Here is a 15,176-nt window from a genome sequence, read left to right as displayed (position 1 = left end):
GTGATTAACCACAGTTCCTGGAAAGAGGAATTTATGGGAATACTGAGATTCTTGGTCGTTCAACTAAGATGGTTTTCACTCCTTCACACAACATTTATCTGTAATTTTATCGTCTGATGTTGGTCTTCATTTTGTTGCATCTCATTAAAGCAGTCACCAGAGGGCGCCGTTTCCCTGACATCGCCTGTCTGTCTCTGCGACAGTGGGAGGTGTGAAGTTGCATCACTGATGAATGAATGTATTTGTACTCTGTCCTCATGTTTACTTTATCGTGTTGTAAACGGTTCTGTTGGACAGAAATGGCTGCATTTGAAACTTAACCGTCCTTATTGGGCGTACCTAGGGCGAACCTACAAATATCTCATACTATTTTAGCTTAATGATGTCTACAGTCATGTTTATTCACCTGCGCATGTCTTAATATGGAGAGATGGAGCTCTCCCTAAAACACTGGGATCATTAGGAGGATGAGAAGTAACAGGACTGAAATACTCTACAACAGGTAAGATTCCTGCTCTTGAAATGTTTTATGTATTGAATAAAGCAAACCATTATTACCCTAGTAGTTTTATGCAGAGTGAATCTTTTGGGATATCTGTTTTTAGTTCGCATGTTAATTTAAATGTGTTTTTAATGATGCATGAATGCATTAGAAATGCTTCCACTGCTGCAGTCAGTCAAGATGGACTAATTGTTGGCTACTTTGTGCAGCAAATAGCATCATACAGATCAGAGGTTTTCAACTGGTGGGTCCAGACTCCAAAGTGTATCGCAGTGGGTTGTAACTGTGTGACTGGAAAAATAAATCTGGCAACAAGTCCATGTTATAGCTAAGCCCTAAACAGATTTACATCAAGATGTGTTATTATTATTGTGTTGTCCCTTGATAATGAGTACATTTTGGAAGTTTTATTGAGGTCATATCTTAGTGCTTTGTTACACAGCCTAGATTCCAAAAACGTTTGGACACTGTGTAAAATGCAGATAAAAACAGATTTTTTCTTGCAAATCTCATAAACCCATACTTTAGTCTCAATAGAATAAACAACATATCAGATGTTGAAACTGAGACATTTTACCATTTCATGACAAACTTTTGCTCATTTTGAATTTGATGGCAGCAACCATCCCAGCTGCTGGATGCTTGTCTGATGTAGGATTCTAGCTGCTTCACAATCCTGTGTGTTTGCTGGGTTTTTCATCTTATGATGCTACAGTTGTTTTCTGTTGGTGAAAGGTGTGGACTGCAGGCAGGCCGGTTCAGCACCCAGACTCTTCTTATGTGAAGCCATGCTGTTGTGAGTTTGGTTTGTGGTTTAGCATTGTCTTGCTGAAATATGCAAGGCCTTCCCTGAAAGAGTCATTGTCTGGATGGGAGCATATGTTTCTCTTAAAGCTCTATATACTTTTCAGCATTGAAAGTGCCCTCCAGATGTGTAAGCTGCCCATGCCATAGGTACCAATGCAACCCCATACCATCAGAGTTGCAGGCCTTTGAACTGTGTACTGATGGTCTCTTTTCTCTTAGTCTACAGCTAATGGAATATGTGGTTTCCAAATAGAATTTCAAATTTTGATTCATCTGACCACAGAACAGTTTTCCATTTCACCTCAGTCCATTTAAAATGGCCCAGAGAGGATGGTGGCATTTCTGGATTGTGTTCACACTTCTTCTTCTCATGATACAGCTTTAAGTCGCATTTGTGGACAGCACAATGAACTGTGTTGACGGACAATGATTTCTGAAAGTGTTCCTGAGCCAATGCAGTGATTTACAGTACAGGATCATGTCTGTTGTAATGCAGTGCCACCTGAGGGACGGAAGAACACAAGCAACCGATAATGACCTTCTCCCTTGTGCAAAGAGATTTCTCAAGATTCTTGGAGTCATTTCATGATATTATGGACTGTAGATGGTGGGATATTCGAAGTCTTCAAAGCTGTTTTTTTTTTCCACAGATTGGTGAAACTTGATCATTTTTACTTCTGAGGGACTCTGCCTCTCTAAGGCTCCTTTTATACCCAGCCATGTAACTAACATCTGTCTGATTAACATAATCAGTTGCAAAATGCTCCTCCAGCTGTTTTTTTATTGGTGCCACTTACTTTTCCAGCCTTTTTTTTGTCTTTTCCCTAAAGCTTGTATTTTTCATGAAGTGGTAAAATGTTTCAGTTTCTTCTTTTGATGTGTTTTTTTATGTTGGGTTATAAATAAAATATGGGTTAATGAGATCTGCAAATCATTGCATTCTTTAAATTAAATTTAAATTTAAATCTTTACATTTTACTCTGCGCCCCAACTTATTGAGAATTTGGGTTGTGCTTTTTTCATTTCATGCCAAGCAAAGCTCACAGAGGTAAAAAAAAAAAAAAAATGCTTCAGGTGGTGTAAAAAGCATTAAAATTGTCTTTAATGTCACAGCTGGTTGATGTGGAGTGAATGTTTTCCACTTTGTGCAGAAGATAGCATCATAATGATCACATGCTTTTTTATATACGTAAATCTGCACAGCCATGACGGTCTCTCTAATTAAGTCCACATCATTTTCAACCTCCAAGATGTGCAATAGAAAAAAATATATGTCAGGGGTGTCAAACTCAATCACAGCAGGGGCCGGATTCTGGATTCAGGACTAACCTGAGAGCCTAACAGGGTCACCTTTTTCACCATAAACTGTCAACCTTGCTTCATCGGTAATAAATATGAAAAAACAAACAAAAACGATTTTGACATTTAAAAAGTTCAAAAGATAAGTTTAAAGGCTTACAATCTGAGAAAAGTAAATTTATTAGTTCATAGAGGTCAAAACATGAAATTGAAAAATAATGTTTTTTAATGGCAAATATATTAGAAAGAAAGTCAAAATCATGAGTTTAACAGGTCAAAATATGATGTAAAATGTGTAATCATGACATTAAAAGTCAAAATATAATTCAAAATTTTAAATTGTGTCTAAAAAGTCAAACAATGGTATTATGAAGTCAAAGTTTGGAGTTGAACAAATGAGGTAAAATACAAAAAAAAAAAAAAAAAATTGGTTAAAAAGGTCAAAATATCACTCAAAATTATAATTCTGAATTTAAAGCTCAAAATATTATATGAGAAGTCAAAATTATGAGTTGAAATGCTCAAAGTATGAAATTAAAAGTCAGAATCCTAAGTTTGAGTCCCAAGTGTGAGATGCTAAATTGAAAATGTGAAATTAAAACACATTTATTTCTTTTCACACATTCTTGAGTTCTTATCTAAATATTTTATTCCTTACTTTTTCAGATTTTGTGGCTTAACAAGGATATCTTAAATCATCAAGTTCACATTTTTATACTTGAGGAAATCTGCAGACCTCATACTGATGGGCCAGAAATATGAGATCATATTGAGGGCCGGATTTAACTGTTCCACGGGCCGGATTTGGCCCCCGGGCCTTGAGTTTGACACCTGTGATATGTGATATTGAAAAAAAGTACCAATGGGTCTCCTCAAATTTGCCCTGGGTTGCATTAAATGCACTCATCTGTATCTGTGCAGTGCTATTGCTCCACAGGTTGACAACATCCACCTCTCTCTCCCTCTCTGTCTCTCTCCCTCTTTCTCCGCCCACTTTGGCGTTTTCCCACATTAATATGCAGTACATATATGTTATCAAACAGTAAAAACTACATCTCGGGCTCTCCAAGCTCCAGAATAAATCCCTCCGCGCCTCCAGCTAGAAGAGTCACACAGCGCTGCAAACATTACGCCATCCTCTCGTAGGCTTCGCTTTTCTTTGCCCTTCTTGTTTTTTTAGGATTGACAGCGGCAGGTTGCATTCTCTGCTCTGACAGATTTGAACGTTTACCGGGTCTGGTGGGAGGACATCGGCTCTGACTGCAGCACGCTGCGATGCAGAGAGGGAGAAACGAGGATGCGATTGCTGTGTGAGAGTGAGCTGCACGCCTGAAGACTCAGCAGCAGCAGCAGCAGCAGAGTGGCAGGGAGGTGCTGCCGGAGTTTATGCGCACACCTCTGGAGGCTGCAGCCGAGGAGGGCCGAGGTGTCTCTGCAGCGCCGCAGCTTTTCAGAGGGATACCGTCTCGATACGTGACTCTGAGCCTAAAGCTGCCCTGGCTCGGGATCTGAAAGGGAGGGAGGGGGGGCAAGCGCGGCACCCCGCCCGTCTCTCCTCATTTGGACTGCAGGGATAACGACCTAAACCGTGATAACGACCTGAACCGAGATATCCCCGCGTAGAAGCCACTGAACATCTGCTGGTGGCAGCGCCGTGTCTACCATCCCGCACCTCTGCGCCAAAGGTAAGCTCTGACACACAGTGCAGTCCGTGTAGGTGTTCATGGCTTCAAGCAGTGCTGATGATGATGATGAGGAGGAGGATGATGCTTAAGCAGCAGAATCTGTCATTTAACAACCGCAGCGTCGCCTTCTGCGGATCGTGTTCTGCTGTTGTTGTGGTTTTGCACTGAAGGGGATAATTGATCGATCTTGGTTTCATGCATGCATCTTGTGCAAGAGATGCATAAAAAGAAAATGACGTAGGGAATTCCCACAGTAATCCAATAGCGAGCGATGACACCTGCACAATCCGCCAGTGCGGTCCCTATATGGCCTGCTCAGTCATGTGCGCAAAGCAGCGGTGCGCGGCCTCGGCACAGTGCACAAACTGTTTAGAAATGTTTAAAGTTGGAGAGCAGCTGTTATGTAACCTGATTTTACTGACGTGATTCTGCCCTGAGCGGGGTTTACCTTCACGTTTCTTTGCCTCGAAGACGTTACGGTGGTCATGGTTCCTGTGTTTACATTCACATGATTGTTACCACTCAGCACAAACCTAACAGCCCACTGGCACTGGGTCTAAAATAATGAAATTCTGCAGGAACTGTGCCATAGTGCAAATACTATCCCTGCAATGCCGTTGATATATTCTCCTGTAAGATAAATTGCTTGGACCTTTCAGGAGCTGGATGCACAATGTTGGATCTTTTTCTGATATTCAATGTGCTGATATTACCAAAGACATTTTATCTGATAATGACTTGTACACATCTTTTTTTGTTATTGTAAAGAATGTCAAGTGTCCCCTTTGATATACCTGAGCTATTTCTCTTATGGTGACTGTCTTACTTGCCTCAGAAACAGACAAGACAAACATTTGATCCTACATTAAATATAAAACGAAGCTGCAAGTCCCTTTTGAGAGCTACAAACAGAACTGGAACAACCTACTAGCAGACAGTGAGCTCTGTAGAGAACACAATAAAAAATGCTCCTTTTAAGTTCTTCAGAATTTACCGTTAAAATTCATTCTCCCAATGAAATAGCAGGTTTGCAGGTTGAATTAGAAAAGCACTGAGAGAGCGCAGACCTCCGCCATTAGCCCTATCTCCCAACAGTGAAGCTGATTACTCCCTCCCCAGTGGTGTGGAGACAGAGTGAGGCAAAGCATTGGCTTCGCTACATGCTGAAGTCATTGCAGAGGGTGAATATTCCTCTGTTCCTCCCAGCGTTGTGACTATTCTCGCTACAATTCACTGTCTTTCTCGCTGTTACTCTCCAACTCATCTCCTCAACCGGGTGTGCGTCTTTCAAACTCTATAAACTCCAAAAGTTTGGATAAGTTTGGATAAGTTGAAGATAAGTAAAGTGGTAACAGTGCAGCCCTATCTCCCAATAGTACAGAATCCTTCAAAAAAATTCTGGATCCAGACGGTGATCCGGATCACTACCAAAATATAATCAGTTCCTTCTTATGCCATTTCTAACATTTCCTGAAATTTTTATGAAAATCCGTCCAACACTTTTTGAGTTACCGTAAAACACCAAATAATAGCCCAGGCATTTATTTGGGACCAGGCGGCTATTTGGAACAGGCGTTTAATTCCTTTCTCACCAAAATCTTGCTTAGCAAAATTTGGAAAAATACGGTAAATTTAATCAAACTATTTATTTACACTAGTATGAATATCACTTTTACATTTTTAAGACAAGATTACCGTACCATAGTTATACTTTTGTCTTCTTCTGTCAACCCAACACTCTCTAAACACTTTAAATACTGGTAAGGAACTAAACAAACGCAAAGTTGATGACAGACAGTTGAAAGTTAATGTCGTACTTTTTTTTTTTTGGCTGCACTGGGGCATGGCGCTGCTATCTCACTTGAGAAAACGAGCCAGAGACGGGGGTGCCCCAGCCAATGAGGAGGCTAGTACTCGCAGCCAATCAGGCACAGGTCAGAGGGAGCGTTCCTATTGGCCACTGTAGCTTCCGGATCTCAGCTCAGTGAGAAGTTGATTCAATGGCGGAATTACGGCGGCGTTCGGTCCTGTGTAGAATTTGTTCATGATGAGATGAAGTGTTTTCTTGCCTGTGATTAGGCCATTGATTTCAGTGGAAAAGCAGAGCAAAATCACTCCACGAGTGCTTTGCCACCATGAGTATTCAATTAAGGAGCCACATAAAGAGAGGGGTGGAGCTACGGAGCTCAAACAGGGAGAAGAACAGGAAGGGAGGGGGAGTTGATTCTATACGGTTCTCATCTAATCTCAGTCACATATTGGAGCTGTAAATAAATTACACCCGGCATTTATTTGGAACAGGCGTTTATTTGTCAAAATGTACTGCCACACCCGGCGGTTAATTGGGACCCGGCGATTTGGTGTTTTACAGTATGTTGCTAACAAACAAACAAACTAACAAACAAACTAACAAACAAACCCACATGATCACATAACCTCCTAATGAGGTAATCATTGAGTTACTCTGGGAAAACTGCTGGATAAAAAAAAAAACAAAAAAAAAAAAACAGAAAATAACATAGACTCTAATGACTAAAATTAAACTAGATGTAGTTCAGATCTAAAATTTCAATCCTTAGAACATCCTTTAAATTTTAAAGAGGGGGTAGTATGCCTTTTTTCAAAGCTTTACACATCTCTCTGATACCCACGTAGTAGCTTCACATGGTTTACAGCTCAGAAAAACTTCTCATGTTTCTTACACTGGCGTCCTGAAAAACCTTTATTTTAACTGTCTGTAACGCTTTGTTTTCGCTGCTTTCTTTTTAACACCCCACGGACCTGCTTTCCTCTGATTGGCCGATTTTCCAGGGGCTGGCTGGTGGCAGGACTCAATGTTTTGTGCCCGCCCCCTCCAATGTGGCTATGTTTAAGTACTTGTAAGCTTTGAATGAACCGGGACTGAGTAGAATATGGTGAATTTTGATATACTTTCGTACGTGTTAGACCCGGAGTCTGACCCTGATAGTTTGGAGAGAGAGGGGAAGAAAACCAGCAGCAGCGAAGGATAGAGCAGGACATATCCGTTTGGTAAGTGTTTAATTACTGTGTTACTAAATGGCTAAATGGCTAAAAAGCCTTGTGGGGGTGGTCTGTTCCGCTTTGCTGGCAGCATGGACGAACCAGGAACCAGTCAGGAGATCCTATTGTGATGACCTCATCAGTTTGCTCCATCGAAATCTCGTCTCGGGAAGATCTCGGAGAATTTCCCAATGAACCGTTTTCATCAGTTTACACTCTAATTCCAAGATTACTGCCACATACGTTTATCTTGCGGTTTGAAAATGTGCATACGTGAAGTATGGACACCCAACATTGTGACTTTATATTTATGTTTTAAAAATCGGAAAAGTATAACACCCCCTCTTTAAGGGATGAAGATGAGTAAGAAAGAAAACCAGAGCTTATAAAGTGAAGCATTATACAAACATGCATTCTGGTTATATGCATGGCTGAAATATCGACCCGGTATAGCAAACTGAATTTCTATATCTGCTTGTACAATTAATTAACTTTTTAAGTAATCTTCTCCTGATACCGATGTTATATTGATAATATTGTACATCCCTACTTTTAATGTTGTGCCTGATTTAAATCAGCAACTGCAGACATGCACAGCTTTCATAAACCTGATACAAATCGGTTATTTGAGATGAACTCTGCAAGCAGAAGTACAGTTTTGACAGATTTTTTCCCTATAGATCATCACAAAAATGTCCCCACTCAGCAGATCTTAACAAAGGAGAAACCTGTGATTTAGATTCAGCTTGTTTCCATTCAGAATACAGTATTTATGGATATTTTGCGGAGTTTTGATTTCAAAAAACAGATGTTTGCGAATGGCTAAACCTATGTTTTAATTTTGTTTAAGTATATATTTTCCAACAGCCAAGGCAAACTTTAATAAGTGTAACAGGATGTGTCCTGTCATGACAGAGCCCTTGTGACAAACACATTTATTGTTGCTGGGGAAACGCTAGATGTTATGTCAAAGACTGCCAGTAGGCTGGCATTAACTGCTACTGGAAGCTGCTGTTCTGTTGCTGTATCTCATGCATGTTTTTTGCTGTTTATCTGTGATGCAGTAATTATTTTCTGCCATCAGTTGTGTGATCTGCCACCCAAGCTCCCTCTCCTCTCAACTCATGACCCCCATAACGTTGTGTTCCAACTCAATATTTCCAAATCGGGAAGAGACTCCGCCCACTTCCACAGCTCAACGGGATTCTGAAATGTAGACGTACTAAACAATTAACCGGCATTCATTGATGAATTTCACATAGCGAGGTAGAAAAGCTGTTGAAAATGCCCGTCCTGGTTTGGGCTAGTGATGTGCATGCTTCACCAGGTGAATTCATTGAAGAAATTAGCTGGCGCGAGATGTATGAGTCTGTTAAACAAATTATAATTTTTTTCATAAACATGGGCTTGAAATCCCCTTTCAAGGGCCTGTAATGCCCTTTGAAATTGTAATGAACTGCCGCCACTAGAGGCCGCTGTAGCTTCAGTTACAGCCTCGGCCTTCCTGCCTAAGCTTTCCCCTGACACTTCACCGGACGTATATGAGAAACTTAGCAGTTAGCATGTAGTAGGAATTGTGTGGTGTGACTGTGGTAAATGGAAATAAAGTGATATGTAGGCTGTCTAGGGTTAAACTCACGTGTAATTACTCAACTAAAGTGAAAAGAAGCCACATATCAAAGCACGATATTAATCTGCAAAGAGGAACTAACGCTGGTTGAGCTAGCTGCTAATGTTAGCCACACTGTACTGTGAGTATATCAGGCTCATATCATACCCGATGACACAATGACCCTGTGAGGAATTTGACTGTTTTCTAAGTATTTTCTCTTCATTCACTGGTCAGTTAAACACAATTTAAATGGGTTTAGCTGAATTTAGCTGAATGGTTAAACAGAAATGGGAACATCCATAGGTTGGGCTGATAACGATCCCAAAATGCTCAACAGGTCGCTTACATCACAAACCAGGAAGGTAACTTTTAACAGCTTTTCTCCCTCATTATGTGAAATTTATCAGTAAAAAAACATGGTTTGCTGTTTATTTAATCCATCATGAGTGTTTTTATTGAACAGAGTCTTCACAGGAAGTAAGCTGCAGAGGTGGCCGGAGCTGACCTCACTTCTCCTTATCTTTTGTTATTGTTAGATTAAGAGCCCCCTGGTGGTGGAATTTATATGCTTTGTATTTAACCAAAGCATTTACTGATAAAATTTTAAACAAAGCTCTCCACTCTTAAAGCAATCTGTAGTCCAGGCCAGTTTAAAAGTGCATGCAAATTACAAACAAACTAAAAGAGCATTGCATTATCTTTCCAAGATTGATTTTAGTATAATCATGTCTGAGAGCTCCATCAGAGAAAACTCATTCCTCTTCCTCTGACAAATTAAGGCTGTTCACAAAGCCTGCAGAGGGTTCCAAATCATTGCAAACAAATCATGTTTTCCTTTTCTTATGCATGCTACTCTAGCAGAAGAGTTAGAAGCATTTGTCTAACCCAGTGTGTGCTCAGACTGTTTTAATACCTGTTGCACATGTGTTTGATAACGGATGAGAAAATGTATGTGTGAAGTTTTGAGTTGTGTACAGATGTAGTACAGGGTGGACAACAAAATCCACAGTGCTCTCCTTTGCAAGGATCCAGATGTTTACTAACCACACATATAAATTAAAGGGATACTTCAACATTTTGTCAAATTTGCCTATTGCCATAATCCCTGTAGTCTTACTAAATAGGTTCGTTACCTTTAGTTGTCGGTGCAAGCTATTTTTAGATTGGTGGTGCTGAGATAGGAGCTGCTCAGCTAACACTAGGGTGTCTTGTGGTATTCCGGCTTTCCCTCATCAAACTCATCAAATACACAATCCAACAACTCCAAAACGCTCTGGTGGACAAGATGTGACCTGCACATTCACCACGCTATGAAATAATCATGGAACTTTACGAGACGGAGATGTTTTAAAGGTAAATGCAAAGCCGGAACTACACTCCAGACATGGCTGCTGCACTGTGTCACTCCGCCCAGTGGTTTACTCAAGAAATAGTTCCAAGTATTTGCTTCATGTGTTGTAATGTTACTTAATTATACGTTATTATTTCATAGCGTGGTGAATGTGCAGGTCACAACTTGTCCATCAGAGCATTTTGGAGTTGTTGGATTGTGTATTTGATGAGTTTGATGAGGGAAAGCCTGAATGCCATGAGACACCATAGCGTTAGCTTAGCAGCTCTTATCTCAGCACCGCCGATCTAAAAATAGCTTGCCCTGACAACTAAAGGTAACGAACCTATTAGTAAGACTACAGGGATTATGGCAATGGGCGAATTTGTCAAAATGTTGCAGTATCCCTTTAAGGCTGCAAAAAAGCTGTTCGTAGCCACAGTGGTATTAATCATTGGTTTGTCATCTGCTGTTGCAAAGTGATATCAACGCTCTGGCTGTTATCTCCTTTGTCATTTTGTGCTAATATGACCATACTGGGATGAAAAGATGAGCTGGTAGATGACCAAAGATACTGCCATCTTAAGTTACAAAGTTATATCCTATCATTCATGTCCCAGGGTCATACATTTGGACTAATCGGTGAGTTAATGAGCTATTTACTTGTGTTAGTTGAGTGCTCATTGACAGATGCAGACACAGTAATATCAGTGTACTAGACTTTCACATTGGAAAAACATGCACAATCTTAGCACAAAAATCCCAGTCAAAAATCCATTCACTCTTTTTAAGGTAGAACCATCAAAACACAGCTGAGGGGTGAAGTTCAGTGACTTGGAATAACTTGAAGCGACACCTAGCAGACACTAGCAGTAGCCGCTTGTCACTCAAAGCTGACACATACTTAAATATTCATATTTATACGCATAATATAACTTAAACAGCAAGGTTATATAAAAATGTGCCTTAGCATGGTGCAGATGTAACAAACAGGGAAAATAAGCTGCAAAGAGTAAAATAATACCAGTGCTGAAACATGCAATTCTCCTGTAGAGGTAGGCATCTGAACATGGGCTCTATAGGGAATTGACTCTCTTTCAGAGACAGCCTCAAGTGGCCTTCATAGGAACTGCTTTTTTTTTTTGCACGGAAAGGCTGGCGTAATTAATCAGCTGTTGAGCGTGTTGCTTGGTTTTCTAGCCTTTCCAGCTAGGTAGTTAAAAGGATTTTGAAATCTTCTTTAACAGATTCATTTAATAGATTGAAAACAGAGAAAAGGCACAATGTTCCTGAAAAGGAAAAAAAGACTAATATGCTGGATAGCTGAGGAATTAGTGTATTAAAATGGTTTGTTGGAATAAAACATGAGTCGCTCATTTGCAGATGTAACTGTTAGAGCTCACAAGGACAAGACAACCCTCACAGTTTCTCACCATGTTGCCTGAAAAGACCTTTTTTGTGAGGACGTGTGGGTGTATATACATCAGTCTTCAGTCTTTGAATCCACTGTTAGTTTCATACACCTGCTATAGCAAAAAAGACCTAGTATATGGCTGACCAACTATCTGGGATGCCTGCTGAAATGCCTGATTTAAATTTTTATTCTGGCAGAGGGACTGTTATTTGGGGTGTGTAATTTTGCTGTCCTTTGTGTCTGTAGTTTGAGAAGTTAAGGATCCCAAAAGTTTAAAACATAAAGCCCTGTCGGCAGGAAACAGCTAACCTGACACACCAAATAGACTGTTTTATATATCCATTGCACTGATATATTTCACATTTATCTTGGAAAGCTCCCATAGAAAGCATTTGGGAAAGGGAAGGACTTTTCAAAAAATGCTCTAAAGGTGGTTTGAGGAAAGTTTTGTCTGTCACATTCATGACGGGCCAATCAGAACAACAAATGACATGTGCCTGTGCTACTCTTGCGCTGGCAGCCTACCGCTGCCATAGATTGTTAACGGCGGAGCTTCCCAGTGAATAAAACTGATGCCAAGGTCGGTCAGGGGACTTGGAAAAACATCTCTGCTTCCGAGACAAGCTTTCGGCTTGGCTCTTTGCTCTTGTTTTAAAGATAAATGTGGTCCAGTTCCGATTAAACGGCCACTTTCCTACAGCTACATCCAAGATTATTGCTAGCACGGCAGTACCCCTTGGATACACCTGGAGACCTAACCCATAACAATCGCAAACTCATGCTGAAGCAGACAGAGAGAAGAGTGAAAACATCTTTTGTGTCATGAAAAGCTTTCAGTGTTGCCTTCTGCCCTTGTTTCAATAAAGACACATTGTCCAGTTCTGACAAAACTGGCACTGTAACTTAGTCCGAGCAAATCACTCGACTAACAGCCATTATATACAATCACTCACACAACAACTAACCCTTTCCCCCTTAACTATCACAAACTCATGCCAAAGCAGGTCAGCAGAAGAGCGTCTTTCACATCATGAAAAGCTTTAGAGTTGTTTTTATTCTTTATTTCATACAGAAACGTTGTCAAGTTCTGGTAAAACTGACGCAATGTTGAAGCTAAATCTGAGTTAATCAGGAGGCAGTCATTACTGACTGCTTTCAATGCAACTAAACCCCGCCCTTAGCTCAGCTCTGTATGTACGGCTCTTAATGTATGTAATGTATAGACCTCTTTTACAAGGGTGACCTGGCCAAGAGGTCAGCAGCACACAACATAATAAATACATTTCAGTGACATACAAAAATAAGTTAAAATAGACAATAGATTGGAAAGTGCATAGGTAAATGGCAGATAAAGTGCTGGGAGAATGACTCACAATAACAAATTTATAAACACAGGCACTGTTCCGTGGTCTTGTGTTGTCTGTCATTTAAGACAGAACGAAACGCCCGGAGAGCATCTCTGCAGAGAGAGCAGCAAAACAGAGTGCTCTTTTCCCTAGTTTAGTCCTCACATGAGGAACAAGCAGATGAAAAATATTGCTATTGCTATTATCATACCTTTTTAGTTACCAAAAAAATAGAAGTACTTGGCATTCAACATTTGGTAATCTCTTATTATGAAAAACTGTAAGCACACTACTGCAAAGTTGCTCATATACATTGCCAGCCAGCGTTGCAGTTTCGTCAGTCTGTAAGTATTTGCTTGTCACTTTTTATAGTTTCACTTTTTATATAGTTAGCATCTCCCTCACATCTGTCCAATGACAAAGATATATTTTTGTCAAGCTTTGGTTCTTTTAGATCTTAGAGAAACTGAACAGCCAGCACTAAGAAATGTCCTAGTCTCTTTTTTTTTTTTGGGGGGGGGGGGCAGTGGCATCATACAGGCAATGCTGTCTGTCGCACTCTGTACGCTGCCATTGTCCAGAATAACAGATGCTTAGAACAGTGGTTCTCATCACCACGTTGACAAATTTTCATAACCCAAATTTCTTCAATTTTTCAATTATAACCAAATATGTTTTAAGAAAAAATGCATCAGTCTTTTTTTTTTTTTTTTTTTTTTTTTTTCAAGCACACATTTGCAACCCGCTGAAAATGACTTCTCAGCCGCGTTTTGGTTCCAACCCACCAGTTGAGAACCAAGGGTTTAGAGGACATTTTAGAGTGCCGACAGATCAGTTTTTTTTATAAGTCTTTGCCAAGCACCCAACGAAGTGTTTTGCACAAAAACACAGAGTTGAACAACGTGCCTCTTCTCTGCTTGTAGATGTCTAGGGGGACCACAATGTTCAGGGGGTTTGGGTGTGGGGAAGTTACTTAAGGAACAGAAGGTGCAACTGATGGCAGAGAATAATCATGGTCCAGCAACAGAACGGCAGCTTATAGTAGCTTTTCCACCTCCTTTATATGGCAGTCTTTAATGTAACTTCCAGTATTTCCATGCACAGTATATTGTGTTTGGGGGGCTGCTATGACAAAAGTCATCCTGTTACAACTGTATAAATTAAGCTTTTCTCTGTATTTGTAAAGTGTTGGAAATATTTGCAATAATATAAGTACTCAACAAAAATTTACAATATATATCAGAGGAGTTGTCATTTTTTTCAACTAATTCTGAAATTTCAACCCGAGAATTGTGCATATTGCACCTTATAACACAGTGGAAGCAGCATGATGAGATTAGCATTCATAGCTTCACCTGGGGTTAATGATGATGTGGCAAGAGCGTCCATGAATTTTGAGACTGTGTCCACAGTTTTACTTTCAGAGCAGATTTAGCCAAATATAGGAATGTTGATTGGATGACGTGTCACAGAACAGATGGACAATGACCTAAAATATACTGCAGGAGATTTTCTGGCTTGAAAGTGTAATATTCTGCATGGCAGAGTCAATCACTCGCTCAACCTCACTGCACATACATTTCACTTTATGAGCCCCCCCCTCCTAAAAAGAAAATAAGATACATGAACCCTAAAAACAGAGGAATGTGTTCTTTACAAACGTTTCATTTTTCATCCCTGTGAAATTGAGCTGAAAGTCTGCCTTTTGATTGCAGCTTGATTTTTTTCTCTATGTCATCGTGGTTTCATATGCATATCAAACATGTCACTATTCAGATATTTACAGATGCATGTAATTCTGTCATGCATAAGAACTGTTTTCAGTAACAATGCATGTTGTGTATGTTATGCATTCTTAGGCTTACACCCACCCACAACCCAGTAGTAGTCCTGTCTTTCACTCAGCCATTTACCTTGATATGTTTCTAATCAATCTAGAAAATTGACTGCTAAAAATTGGCTGCTAATCTTTTAGTCATGTTAGAGCCAGAAGGCCCATTTAAAAAGTTTATCCAGCTTTTTGGATCTTGGCAGTGCTTTTAAACAGATTGAACTAATGGTGCATTGCTTATTCAAAGATTTGTATCTAAAATGTCCTTCTAAATTTCTTAATACTACTTATGTTTCATTAAAGTAATGCAGAACATCTTAATGTCAGTA

The 15,176-nt window shown here is 40.0% G+C and overlaps 1 protein-coding gene across 1 annotated transcript in view; it reads left to right on the top strand.

The window, feature by feature from the left end:
• The first annotated feature begins 4,206 nt into the window (after positions 1-4,206).
• Positions 4,207-15,176, top strand: part of hecw2a (HECT, C2 and WW domain containing E3 ubiquitin protein ligase 2a) — a 78,140-nt gene continuing 67,170 nt past the window's right edge. The window contains exon 1 of the mRNA XM_041806445.1: positions 4,207-4,293. The gene's annotated coding sequence lies outside the window, so the exon portion shown is untranslated. The remainder of the gene's footprint in view (positions 4,294-15,176) is intronic.

The sequence above is a fragment of the Cheilinus undulatus genome, linkage group 15 (assembly GCF_018320785.1).
Source record: "Cheilinus undulatus linkage group 15, ASM1832078v1, whole genome shotgun sequence".
Lineage (NCBI taxonomy): Eukaryota > Metazoa > Chordata > Actinopteri > Labriformes > Labridae > Cheilinus > Cheilinus undulatus.
The sequence above is the reverse complement of the archived record's forward strand: the minus strand, read 5'-3'. Positions and strand labels throughout refer to the sequence as shown.